General features: G+C 43.0%; 1 protein-coding gene across 2 annotated transcripts in view; it reads right to left on the bottom strand.

Annotated features, from left to right (window-relative positions):
- Positions 1-13,962, bottom strand: part of CHRM2 (cholinergic receptor muscarinic 2) — a 517,170-nt gene that overhangs the window by 135,830 nt on the left and 367,378 nt on the right. For both annotated transcript variants that reach the window (XM_069227960.1, XM_069227961.1), the window contains exon 3: positions 3,144-3,255. The gene's annotated coding sequence lies outside the window, so the exon portion shown is untranslated. The remainder of the gene's footprint in view (positions 1-3,143; positions 3,256-13,962) is intronic.

Below are 13,962 nucleotides of genomic sequence, written 5' to 3'. Positions count from 1 at the left end.
AAATGTCCATGAAAAGACCTTCCTTGGGAGCCTCAGCTCTGTCCCCAACTTCAAAGGGGCACCTATGTTTGGTCCAGAGGTCTCGCCTTCTTCCTTTGTTTCTATCCATTCTAGGTGCAGCATGAACAGTTAATTAACATATGTAGATTTCCTTCCTTTCCCAGGAACTGAGCCAAGAACTGTTAATGGACCCAGTGTGTGAGAACGCCTTTGATTCTCCTGCTGGCCAGTGGAATAATTGACTGGGCCCAGTAAAGGGGACAAGGGCCTAGATTCTGATTATAGGAAATATGATAATTGTCAAAGTGTCATAAGGAGTACATTATCACAAAAGTGGCAGCGGATCTGCACTCTGTGTACATGTTTACCCTAAAATTCATACACAACTATTATCTTTAAGCCTAAATATGCTGAGACTGGGAAGTGGTCCAGATTTTGCTCATAAGGTATAATGCAGTGAGCACACAGCACTACAGATGCACACTATGAATGCTCACTTACCTTATAAGGATTACACCAGGTTAGCAGCAATTTCTGAAGGAACCCTTCTACAACGGGCTACCTCTAGGCAGACACTGGGCTAAGCTTGACGGTAGTCTCCCACGCTCAGCATGCCCATATGTGTTCTCAAGTATTTACGTTTAACCAGGCCAGAGCCTCTTATCCTTGCTGTGCAGAAGTGGCCTTATCTTAAAAAGTTGACAAGGCAGTTATCACTCTCCATCCATTTCCACAGAATTTACTGTGAATGAGACTAAAACCGGGTAGCCAAAAAGAAAAAAATCCAGAGGGATTAAAATGAGGAGAATCCATTTCCTACAGAGCGTATAAGGGGTCAAGAACACATAAGGTTGGTTAAAAAGTTATCTTGTTGATAAGGAAAGGGGGCCAGAAATGTTGGGGTGGGTAAGGAGAAGGAATAGTTGTTACTATTAGTGTGTTGGTCTGAACCATGATTGATTGTTCTGCATAACTGAAGGATGTAAACATTGTGAGAATAGTTTGCTATCTAATAAAGCATCCTTTCTCACATGAGCAGGTATGGCATTACTGGAGTCCTCTCTGTACCCACAAAGATCTTGCCTTGTGAGGATTTTCTAATAGCAAGAATAAGACATCGTACAGCAAAATATGGCTTCAGTATATTGACAATTAATTTATATGACTGCACAGAGGAGCCCCTGTTATATAACACAATAAATCAATAAATAAATAGCATTGCAGTGCCAACTCACACTTAGCTGCACTGGTAAACTTAAATCTGAATCAACCAGGTGCAGAAATGGAAGACGTGCATGGAACACCCCATTTTTAAGGATAAATGAGTGATTTCCTCCTATCTCAAGGGCACCACTGACCTGACATCTCTGGAGGAAAGACTTTGGGTGGGGCATTTAAATGTTAGCACTTTCATGGTTTAGCCTCTCTCAAGAGGACCATCCACTCAGTAATTGGAAAAGACTTGAGTAGCTATGCATATTCAACTCTGTGACCTTTGACTCTGCTACGGATGGGTCACCTTTAGGATTTACAGAAAAAATTGAGTCTCTAAACCCCTACATGGGTATGGCTATGTAGGGGCTTAGAACCATCGGTTTTAGAACAGAGTTCTTAAATTCTGTTCAGTCAATACTTGACTTCTGCATGGGTGGAAGGGAGGTGTGGGAAGTGGGCAGCGAAAGCCAGTTGAGAGAGAAAGTTGAGTGTCTAGACCCAAAACAACCACTCACCTTTCTGTGGGTCAGCTCCTCTAGGGGTCTGGGAGAGAACGAATCCTCTATGCCTAACCAATCCTTATAACCTCTTTGAAAAAGCATCACTGAAAGCCCCTAAATGATGCTCAGTTCTCATAGCTACGTAATACCTTAGTCTTTGCGTAAGGAAACTCTTGAACCAATTGTGGTAGTGTTGTCTACCGTGATGTGAGTCCCTACTTACTGGAGTTATGCAAAGTACTTACTTGGTAAAGAAAAAAATAAGAAATGGCAAAGACAATAGGTCTAGGCTTTGACATCTACTGGCTTTGCTAATTGTTGTTTTTTCCGTAGCTGGCTGCTATACGTGTGCACACAGGCATGGCCTTCTTTAAAATAATTTTATTTTCTTTGAAGAAAACCATTCAAATACTGCTCCAAAGCATATGTGAGCTCATGTAGTGGACATCTTAAAATGGCTTTTCCTATACTTTGAAAAAACTCATTCAAAGATGGCCATCTCGAGTGTACACATACGCAGCAGCTCTTTTTTAATTAATTTTCTTTTCTTTTAATTAATCTTCTTTTAAAAGATGGCTGCTGTACATTTGTTCAGAGGTGTGGTGGCCGCGTTTGAATGTTTTTTTCTTACATTCTAAGAAAATGTATTCAAAGATGGCCTCCTTGTGTGCTTGTACATGCACAGCGGCTGTCTTTCATGATTTTTTTTAAAGCATAAGAAAACGTATTCAAAGAAAAACAATACATACAAACTTGGTCCCCATGCATGCAATCACATGTGCATGCACAGTCATCTTGGAACAGGCATTGCAACATCTTCAAACAGATGTAGAATTTATTAAAGACACAAGATAGAAGGGGATACCAGGTATAAAGAGAAAAATAGTCCCTCATACACACTGCGCTGCAAGGCCTGACAGCGGAATGATACATGCCATCCAATTAAAAAGTCACTGAGACAGAAAGGAACCTTGGTAGGGCACACACAAGAATAGGGTGGATAGCCATTGACTCATGTATAGGGGAGCGAGACAGGAAAGCCACCCTATTGTGAAAACGCGGCTGATGGAAAGCAGACTCCATATGTGGTATTGTTCATAATAGGTGCAGCTGTCTTTTGTTGAAACCTTAAAAGGGACTGAGAGGATAAAACGCTCGATTCTCAGTAAGGGCAAAAAGCTTCACCTTAATTGAAGACGCCTATGACTATTGTGTACACTGGGTAAATGATCACATCTGCTTCAGATATAAATAATTGTGTCTATAAATTAAATGTTAGGACGAAAGAAGTGACAATGGTGACAGTGGGTATTTTTAGTATTTGTAAAAATTACAAAATACTAATAAAGTATGACTTCAATTGTGAGAGGTGGAAAAGAATATGTTTTTTCACTTGCATATGATGTCTGCTCGCCCTTGACTTTGTACCTGAAAGTGGTCAGTCCGTCATGTGAGAAGCCAGCTTGGTCACAATTGTCTTTCACAGATTTGCACACTGCTGACCAGCTCTTCTAGGGATGGGCGCCACATCATGTTTCACCTAGAGGGAGCAACATAAAAACAAAAGGATTTCAATATTTTTCAAACAAATATATTTTCCCTCCATTGTTCTCCATTTCCAACCATATCCAGGTTTGTGTCTGAACCTGCTTGTAAGTTTTTTTCACGCTTGGCAAAGAAGTAGGCAGAGGTATAAAGGAAAGAGAGATTTGCCTACCATCACACAATGAGGTCAAGTAAGGAAGTTCTGAATGGAACAAAGCCTCTGTCTACTTACCTAGTAGACAACATCTACTTCTTTACACACATAATAAGGCGTGTGTCTTCTGGGAGCTTTGTTCCACATTACCCTCCATGATCAACTTCTCCACCCTCAAAACCGGTATACACAAACATCACCAACTCATCGTAACCACCAAAAGAGCTTACTACAAAGAACGCATAGATAGTAACTCACATAACAGCAAGGGACTCTTTACAATCATCAAAGAGCTCACCAAACCCAAATCCTGCAACATCAATCCCACTCACACACAAAACCTTTGCAACTCCCTCTCCAAACACTTCCACCTCAAAATTCTAGACATACACAACAGCTTCACACCACCTGCACCCACCATCACCACCACCGACACAACCTACAACACAACACCCCCCCCACTCCAACCAACTGCACACCTGGGCCCTTACCAACAATGAAGAAACCGAAATAACCATGAACTCCATCCACTCGGGCTCCCCCACGGACCACTGCCCCCATCACATCTTCAACAGGGCCAGCCCAATCATCGCTCCCCAGCTCCGCGCCGTAATCAACAGCTCCTTCGACACCGCCACCTTCCCAGACTCCTGGAAGCACGCCGAAGTAACCGCACTCATCAAAAAACCCAAATCAGACCCGGAAGACCTCACAAACTACTGCCCCATTTCTCTTCTCCCCTTCCCCGCCAAGGTCGCTGAGAAGCTAGTGAACGCCCGCCTCTCTCACTTCCTTGAGGAAAACAACGCACTTGACGCCTCTCAGTCTGGATTCCGCAAGAACCACAGCACTGAGACCCCCCCTCATCACCTGCACTGACGACATCAGAACCAGAGTTGACAAGGGCAAGACTGTCACACTCATCCTCCTGGACCTCTCCGCAGCCTTCAACACTGTCTGCCACCAAATCCTCCGAACACACCTCTTCGCCGCAGGAATCCGACACAAGGCCCTGGACTGGCTCACCTCCTTTCTCGCCGAAAGAACCCAGAAAGTTTGCCTCCCTTCCTTCCAGTCCCCAGCAACGAAGATCATCTGTGGGGTCCCCCAAGGATCCTCCCTCAGCCCCACCCTCTTCAACATTTACATGGCCCGCTCACCAACATCCTCCGCCCTCACGGAATCACCATCATATCCTACGCAGACGACACCCAGCTCCTCATCTCTGTCACCAGGAACCCCACCACCGCCAAGACAAGCCTCCACGCCGGACTCCTCGCCACCGCCAAATGGATGTCAGCAAGCCACCTCAAACTCAACTCCAACAAAACTGAAATCATCATCTTCGGCCCCAACAGGACAGTATGGGATGACTCCTGGTGGCCCACCGCCCTAGGACCACCCTCCAACTACGCACGCAATCTCGCCATCATCTTAGACTCCTCTCTCTCCATGACCCAGCAAATCAACTCTATAACTTCCTCCTGTTTCAACACCCTCCGCATGCTGCGTAAGACCTTCAAATGGATCCCCATAGAAACCAGGAAGACTGTCACCCATGCACTCATCAGCAGCAGACTAGACTACGGAAACGCCCTCTACGCTGGTACCACAGTCAAGCTTCAGCAGAAAATCCAGCGGATCCAGAACACAGCCACACGTCTCATCCTGAACCTCCCACGCCATGAACACATCTCTGCCCACCTCGGACTCCTTCACTGGCTACCCATCAGCAAAAGGATCACTTTCAAAATCCTCATCCACGCCCACAAACCCCTCCACAACAATGGACCAGCCTACCTCAACGAAAGAGTGAACTTCTACACACCCACTCTTCTCCTCCGCTCGGCTGACCTCGCCCTCGCCACAGTCCCCCGCATCCTTCGCACCACCTCTGGAGGCAGATCCTTCTCCTACCTTGCCTCCAAGACCTTGAACTCCCTCCCCACCAACCTTTGCAAGACCCAGGACCTCCTGACCTTCAGAAAACACCTCAGGACATGGCTTTTTGAACAGTAAATCAGCATACTCCCTTTCCTTCCCCCCCCCACAATGTCTTGAGACCCTACCGGGTGAGTAGCACGCGTAATACATTTTTTGATTGATTGATTGATTGTTTGGCGTTTTTGAACACTTTTAATGGCGCTCAATAAAAGAATCTCAGAGTGAGATGCCCTACAGTTTATACCAAATGTCAGAAACCAAAACATATTACATTGGCTTGCTCCAGACACATGCCCATGTTACTCCTAAATCATGTAAGAATAATGATGATAGTAATGAAAATAATAATAATATATCTGCTGAAGGGTACACATATTATTGACTGCAGGGAGACTTGTTGGCCAAGGACGTATAACCTGGTAGATACCTAGATACAGAAGGCACCTCTTACCTTTTCAAGAGGATGCCCTTCTGGGCATTCAGCCCTTGTTTTGCCACCACTGTGCTGGATTCAGGATTAATTGCTTTCGTCCCCGCCTTTTTTTGAGGCTTCGCCATCACTAGTGGCAACTGAACCACGGTTAGAAGACAAGGTGCTTTCTGTGGTAGAAGATGATGCCTGCATTCGGGTGAGACCACCCGGCAATTCCTTAGCATTAGCGAGCCACTAACTTGGACTGAAATATCTGTTTGCAAATGGAAGTAGCTGTTTTGTCAAATCTACCAGAATTCACCTGAATTCCTTCCAATATGTTAGGGGTGTCTTCTGGCCACGAAGAAGTCTTATATATGTTTTTGGGCCTGCCATATGTAATATCCCGACCATAAATTCCAGATAATCAGCATCCAATTTCAATTTTTTTGCCTACTAATGGGTTTAAAAAACAGTCTAGACACCAAACCACAAGGGCCTGATTCACAATTTTTCTTATATGAGATGGTTTTAGCTTACACTGGCCTTAAGTGAGCTTTACACCTGAATATCGGGATTCACAAAGAATTTGAAGCTTCTGATTCTCAACATTTTTCCTTGGAAATACTTGATTAGTCACACATACACTTAAGGCCAGAGTTAGGGCCGGTCGAATTATGCCTGTTTACATAGATGGATTTGGGAAATTTCTCACCTTACTCAGAAGTACTGAGTTCCTTGTGGTTACTGCGATGTAGCACAGTAAAATAAAAATAAACTGCAGGGAATGCCCAATCCTAATTCGATGGAACACTAGCCTGCAGGGTGTTTTTTGGTCTACCGCATACCCTCTCTGTTCTACCTCCAAGGGGACTTAGAAGTCCAGTTAGGGACTTGGAGCAACTGAGGGCTGTTTTTTTCACTATTTAGAAATAAAAGCTTCGCTTTTTGAGAATCTGGTGAACCTTTTGCAAAAACTTTACAGAGTTGGGTCATGTCGCAAAGAAGCTAGTGGTTTCGCTGATCTACCTGTATAATTGTCCCCTAAAGAAGGCCATTTTCTGGAAGGCTACGAAAGTTCTATTTAATCCTTCTCCTCAGAAACAAGATCAGGGAGGAGGCTGTCAACCACCGTCCAGCAAGCCTTACTCAGCCCCAGGGTGGCATGATTCACTTACTAAAAAAGCAATAACAGAAGCTAACATCAGCGGAGGGAGAACTAATGGAATCACTAACACAGGAGAGGCCTGGCCAGTGCCTTGGAGACAGTGAGTTAGAGTGCCGGCTTTGCATGCTTACACATGGTGGAAGTCATGTCTGACAAATCTAATTGAGTTTTGAGTCTGGACGTTCAAGGGAAGTGAAAAAGGACAGGCTTTGATAAAGCCTACAAAAATGTTCTAGGCAAACGAATCACGGTGAGTAACTATTGTGTGGCAGCCAGGTCAGTGGAGGTGTCTAGGTATTTTGGTAAACCGAGTTCATTCCTGAAGGGAAATAAAGCATTTGCAATGCAATGGGTTTTGCATTTGCACAAGTTAAAGCTATTAGCGTTGTAAAGTCCTAACTGGACTTTTCTTGCCACATAAACTGAAAATTAAAAGTAAAACAGTAAGCGAACCGATTCAAAGCGCTACGGCTGCCATGAGCGTGGAGAGACACAAAAACAAAAGAAGTTCGCTCGCAGTCAAGCGTATCGGCAATCGTGCAATTATCCATGTAAACAGGGGCAGTATGAAAGGCAGTAACAAAACTGTCCCAAGGAGGGACAGACGTAATGCATTTACCAATGACGATAAAGGATTTTTGAAAAGCAAGCCCATGAACAAGTGAAAGTGATGTGCATGCGGTGGGTGTGGTTAAAAGCCCACAATACCTACAACAGGTCAAAGAGCTTGCGCTCTCGACCATAAAAGGTTACAAATGAGGTGCAACTGTGATTGGGTCCCATATCAGACCTTTGGTGTTCAATGCATTCTTAGGTGACATTGCAGAAGAGTTAGACGGCTAAAGATTAGAGTTAAGGTTACTGCTAGCCTGGGCTTACTTACAGATGCTTTTTAGAGTCAGGATTTGACAATTCTTATTATCTGTTGAATCATATGTGTATATACAACTACTCACGTTAATGTCTGTTCAACACGTGAGATATTTTTGTGCAATGCTGACTATTTTCACCCATTAATCCAGTAGTGTGTAACATTAGCCAGCAAGCTCCAGGGGCCCCCCTTAGCACAGCCGACACTGTTCACGGGCTGCCAGCCCGTGGCCTGAGAGCTCCTGACTGGATGCGGGCCCCCCATGCACTTTGCAGGGGGCATCAAGTTTCATTATGCCACTACATTAATGAAGCTATTGATTCTATCCCAAACCATGATTGTTGTACTTTTATTATAGCACCTGTACACAGGCAGGTGTAGGTGTCTGCTGGCAGTGCTAGGGAGTTGCATGCGTCCAGCGCCACAACACATCGCGGACATTTACATTGTGCCGTTGTAGACCATTATGTCACAGGCGAAGAGGCTACAGTCGCCTTCTGCTTCACAACATGCAGGAGATAATGGGAATATCCTGTGACTACTCCACGTATTACAGGCAAGTCAGACCTACTTGCTTTGGCAAATGCTTGTTTATGCTGTTTCCGGACAAGCTAGAATATACAGAGATGTATGTTGGAGATACATTTATATGTAATTAATGAGATCTGGGCTGCATAATGATTTAAGGGAGTATTGCCTGATATTGTCATCTGTCATCTCTTTCCTTTCAATCAGACAATACTAACATCAACAGACAATTAAATGTTACAATAATTGCTATTATTATGAATGCTATTATTATTCTCATTACTAATAATACTATTGCAGACACTGTCACCATCAATGAATATAGAAACAATAATAGTGATAATATTAAGTATAATAAAGTAATACTGCTTTTGTGGTTTATTAGTTATTAAGAGTTTTATTGGCAGTTTTATTGTTAGTTATTTTATAAACAGCAAAGATGACACAACCATTGATAATTTTGAGGTTGATACGATGAACACCATTTAATTGGATGACTCTAACAGCAAGAGTTATAACTATTATTGTAACTATTATTATGAGTGGTAGTAGTAGTAGTTTTGTTATTATTTCTGTTGTTGCTAGTAGTAATAATTGTAGTAGTATTTCGCTTTGTTATTAATGTTATTATTATTATTGTCAATTGTATTAGGGGTATTTGTATATTAGTGTAATCATCACTGATATTACTATCAGTGATTATTTTGATTACTTATCAAATTAATTAATATTATAGTGATGATGATGATAATGATGTTAATAATAATAACAATAATAATCGTTTTTTCTCCTTATTGTTCAGTGTACAGTTACTGCTAGTTTTATTGGGGCTTTTATTACTTGTAACCACTCTCAATAATATTCTAGTTACCAGTATATTTCTTATCATTTATTACAATCTTTAAAGTTGTTTTAACATTTTATTATAATTGACAATTTAATTCTAGAACCTATTATTGTTGTTGGTGTTATTAGCATTGTTGTTATTGAAACTTCCAGTGGCACTATTATTAACATTATCAGTATTACTAGTAACCATCCTTTTATCTTGAGCTGTAACTGATTGCGGTAATATTGACTGATGCAATACTGTGCCCTTCTTAGAAGTTTGTGTGCAGTCACAAGTTTGAACCTTGGCAGGACCGACTCAGCCTTTCATCCTTAGAACCCTATGAACATGGGCACCACTGGGTGAGGCATAGGTGGAATGAGCTATTTCTGGTGCAAATGTGGGTGCAGTTACCACATGGCCGGGCCGTGAGAGACATTGTCATGCAGTCCTGATTAATGCGAACGTCTCATTGCTTCAGGGAGCGGAAGGTTTGGTTTTCTAAGTCTTAATGTGGGGCTGAATGTACCAGGATGCTGCTGGCTATAAATACAAGACTGACACCAGAAGTCCAACATGACATGGAGTGAGGACCTTCTCCCGTAGCTTTGAAGCGCTACATGTCCTGCAGCAACTCCTAGTTTAGAGCAAAAATTGCTTTGCACGCAGAGACGTCACAGTCCTTATGTGTAAGGCTATTATAATAATGTGTTTTGGCATAGCGCTTTCTACCACACATGCCATTTCTAAGCAGTGTAAATGACAGGTGTTACTGTTTCATAATTCAATGGTACTCAATTTAGCAACCTCAGAAAAATGGAAGGCTGCTGAGAGTCTAACTTATAACTTCCGGCTCTTCACAGGATTCAGCGGTGAGTGTTCAACTCACCCAGCTATCCTGGCACCTGGAAAATCACAAGGCACAGAAAGCAAAGTGTAGTGCACTTAAGAATCAGGACTAAGTGTCACACTTCACGTGTAGCCTCTTCTGCAATTATATATTCTACTCCAGTTTATTATCCTGACGACAGTTCTGGTGAATGGCTTCTGAAGTTCTCTTGCACTTTTTAATTCCTAGCTCCATCATGTCGTCCAGCGCCAAGATACATTTTCTGCATGGGCTCATATTTATGATTTCCTCCCTGAGTCGTTCAATGCAATGAGTTGGTCGTTTGTGTATGTTAAACTGTGATGGCGGGGTACGGCTTTTGATATAAGGGTCCTGGTGCTCAGTGCGGAGGGGTGCAGATGGGCTTGCCTTAGGTCCGCCTTTGGCATGCCAGCAGCGTGCCTGTTGCGTGGACGCACCCTGAGTGCCTTCAAATAGCACGCCATGGACAGGAGACATGGCGTGGGGGCGTCTATTGTTCATCGGTGCTAGACAAAGGAGACAACAGAGGGTAAAAATAAACAGTAAACGGGGGTCAAGCAACCCCTAATCCAGGTATCACGCTTCTCTGAGCAAAATACTGGTAACTTAAAACAAACTAAGGAAATAGTTAATAATAATAATTGGACACTGCCACCCTGATGAGGATCCTACAGGCAGGGGCATAGCTTCAGGGGGTGTTTGGGGTGTTAGACCCTCCTAATAAATGTATTTTCTGATTAATAGTTGGGTACAGTAGCTTTCAGTCATGTATAGTGATGTGTCTGTCGGATTTCACCTGGGATTTATGCACGCAAACACTAACCAACACACACTCTTTCATCTCTGTTTTGAAAGCCCTCAAAATGTTAATTATTTTACAAAATGTTGTTTTCCTCTCACTTAGTACTCCTACCAATCTGCATACCTCTGCCTTTCCACTGCCTCTTAAACCCCTCCTGTGCGCCCTGCTTGTCATATAATGTATTTTAACATTATATGCTAGCGTGATTGTCGGGAAATGTGAAGCTCACCCCCCCCCAGTCTTACTGACCAAGCTACAACCATGCCAACAGAGCACTCCCACTGCCCACCTGCCACTAACCCCTGATGGTAAGCAGACTGTGTCTGCAGCCACCCAACAGATGAAACACTTCCACAGACACAAATTGAGTTAGTAAACAGAAAACAACCCTCCCTTAGTTACAAAATTCACCTCAATGAAAGGGTCAGCTGGGATCCATCATAACGCAAAATACTCACAGTATCCTGCCAGCTAGTAAAAGAGTTCAGTGGTATGAGTGCCTGTTGCTGCTGGCATATTGTCCTAGCTGAGGGTCACGGGTAGTGTAATGCAAAATTATTGCTACACAGGCAATTGTTTACAAAGTTCTTGGCATTTGCACAGTTCACACTTTCCTGTGTGAATGGTGTTTTATTTTTTATGCCTGTAAACGGATTGGAATTGAACTTCCACTAGCCTAACAGAAGATGTACTGTGATCCATCTTGAAGTGTCGCTGCACCACATCACGTGATCATTGTTGTTTCTTGGTTCTAAATAAAAATTTGCAAGCTTCTCACTAGAAGACAGTGAGCATTCCCAGAATCTTCTCACTGCGCTGTAACAAATCAAGGGCATTACAACTGTCTCAGACTATTGTTTATACAATGTGTTGATTATTGTGCTTGAACAAGCTGTGAGAGTGGCTTTATTCAATGCAATAGTGTTATGAGAGAATCTTCAAATATATTTTGTAGTAAAATGTTTCTTCTTGCTTGTTCCTCATTGATGCATATCCTGAGGTCCATGTACATGCCTAATAATGTATGAAGTCCTTTGTCTGAAGTCCTATAAAAGGGTGCACTTTTCCTCTATAACTAGGAACCGCACAGCCCACTTTGTAAGGTGAATCTATGCTGGATTTTTCATTGAACTTTACTGGGTTTTTTGCACTGTGATCTGTTTTCTTTATTGCTAACTATGTTTATGAGATACTTCATGTAATTTGCTTAATAATTCCTTACATAAACTTCAAAAACCATGACCAGTGTCTGTCATTCTTACTGAGAATGTTATAACCCGTATTACTTAATCAAGATCATCCAAAATTAGAGACGGTGCCAATCGAGGAGCACCAAAGTCAGTATAGGGACTACACTGCTCCCGGTCCATGCCATGGGTGCGCACTGGGTAAGGCTACGGGAGACTGATTTGTGTGCCAACACCTGCTTTCCCTTCATCTAATTTCAAGCACATTATTTTTCTGCATTTATTAATTTATTTGTTGTACGTGCTAGTTGGAAAGGTGTCCAGCGTGTAAGGTGCTTACGGCTTAAGCAGGCCCTTTCCTTTCAGCCAACTGTTCAGTCGCAGTGGAGAGTGCACCATCGACTGGCTAAAACCATTTCTCCCATCACAGGCCGAACGAACACCCACAGGACAAGGTTACTACACGACTTTCAATTCCTTAATCAGATTTGTGGTTAACACTTCCCCCCACTTCCTACTTAACATGCCCTCCGCGTATTACCTCTGCGGAAACCCAAGGGAGTTGACTTTTGTCAACTACACCGTGCACTATACAGGCGCTCTCTGCTGCAGCGCAAATCTCCTGCCTCCAACTCACTCAGCATAATGCAGGAAGAGTGGACACCAGAAACAGCCTTGACCCTGAAGTCCACTCAATGGCTCTCGGTCAAGCCCCGTATCGTCTTCAAAGCACTCTCCCTCATCCAAAACTGCATGCACATGAAAACCCCTAAGCACGTCAGCAACAGTCCGCACTTCATCCCTGGATGCTCCAGGCACTCTTCTGATAAAAGAACATACTGCCCCTTCAACAGAAAGAAATGCTTTTCATTTGATAGACACCAGCTATGTGGGCTACACCTCACCACCCACTATACGTAAACTAAGACCACACATTTCTACATGGAAGAAGCACATTCAAAACCCACTCTTTCTAATATACCTGTGCTGGTAAACCTCCATCTTCAAAGTGCAGGAAGGTGATTCACTCAGCATATGTTATAAATGCATTCCTTTACTCGTTCACTCATTCATTCATGGCAGTCTCTATTTCAGCTTTGCATAAAAATATTATCGATGTAAAGAGGTCTCTGCTGTTACGGGTCCACTTACAGCAATTTTACCTTTTACCTCATACATCAAACTTCAGGAACATTTAGTCACAATTCATCCAAGTAGAAAACGTCATCTAACATAGCACAACACCCACTGACACGCCTCACAAGCTGAATCCGACTCTGCGGTGTAAAGCCAAATCTCTGGCAAATCAGCCACTAAGCAAAAACCCATAAAATAACATAGGCACTTATCCACGCTGTGAAAACACGGTAGGTTTCTATGAAACTATCATGCAATAGTTCACATCCTACTTCACTTACTGCCACCCACACTCATACAGGTAAGAACCACTAGATCCCAGAAATACCTCATTTCCTTTGGACACAGGGTCCCCGTCCCTGGCCAATCATCCTCAATCTCTACATGGAAGCCCAGAGCCATGCTCACTGACATCAAGACCCATCATTACAACAAGACATCCATCTCTACCTCAAAATACTTTCAACCACTCATAGTCAGTGACTCAGGTTCTGACTCACACTCACCTAAGTTGCCTGTTAAGTAGCTACCTAAGTCTACCTGACAAATATTGAATTGCTCCTATTCCCCAACACCACCAAGAAACTGCAGGTTTAAACCTGGGTGTCTGACATGAACATAGATGGCTTCATCCCACCTTGTGGACAAAGTTAAATCTTCTGCCTTCACATTTAACACATACCTCACATTCCTAAAACAATCACCGTGGAAACAAAGAGAGCATGGTACCAGCTCTCCATCCTGAAGAAAATAAAACCCTTCCTTCCAAAATCTAATTTCTTTGCCTTCTATATGGAAG

Source organism: Pleurodeles waltl, chromosome 4_1, assembly GCF_031143425.1.
Source record: "Pleurodeles waltl isolate 20211129_DDA chromosome 4_1, aPleWal1.hap1.20221129, whole genome shotgun sequence".
NCBI lineage: Eukaryota > Metazoa > Chordata > Amphibia > Caudata > Salamandridae > Pleurodeles > Pleurodeles waltl.
Note: the sequence above shows the minus strand (reverse complement) of the source record. Positions and strands in the feature narration are given on the sequence as shown.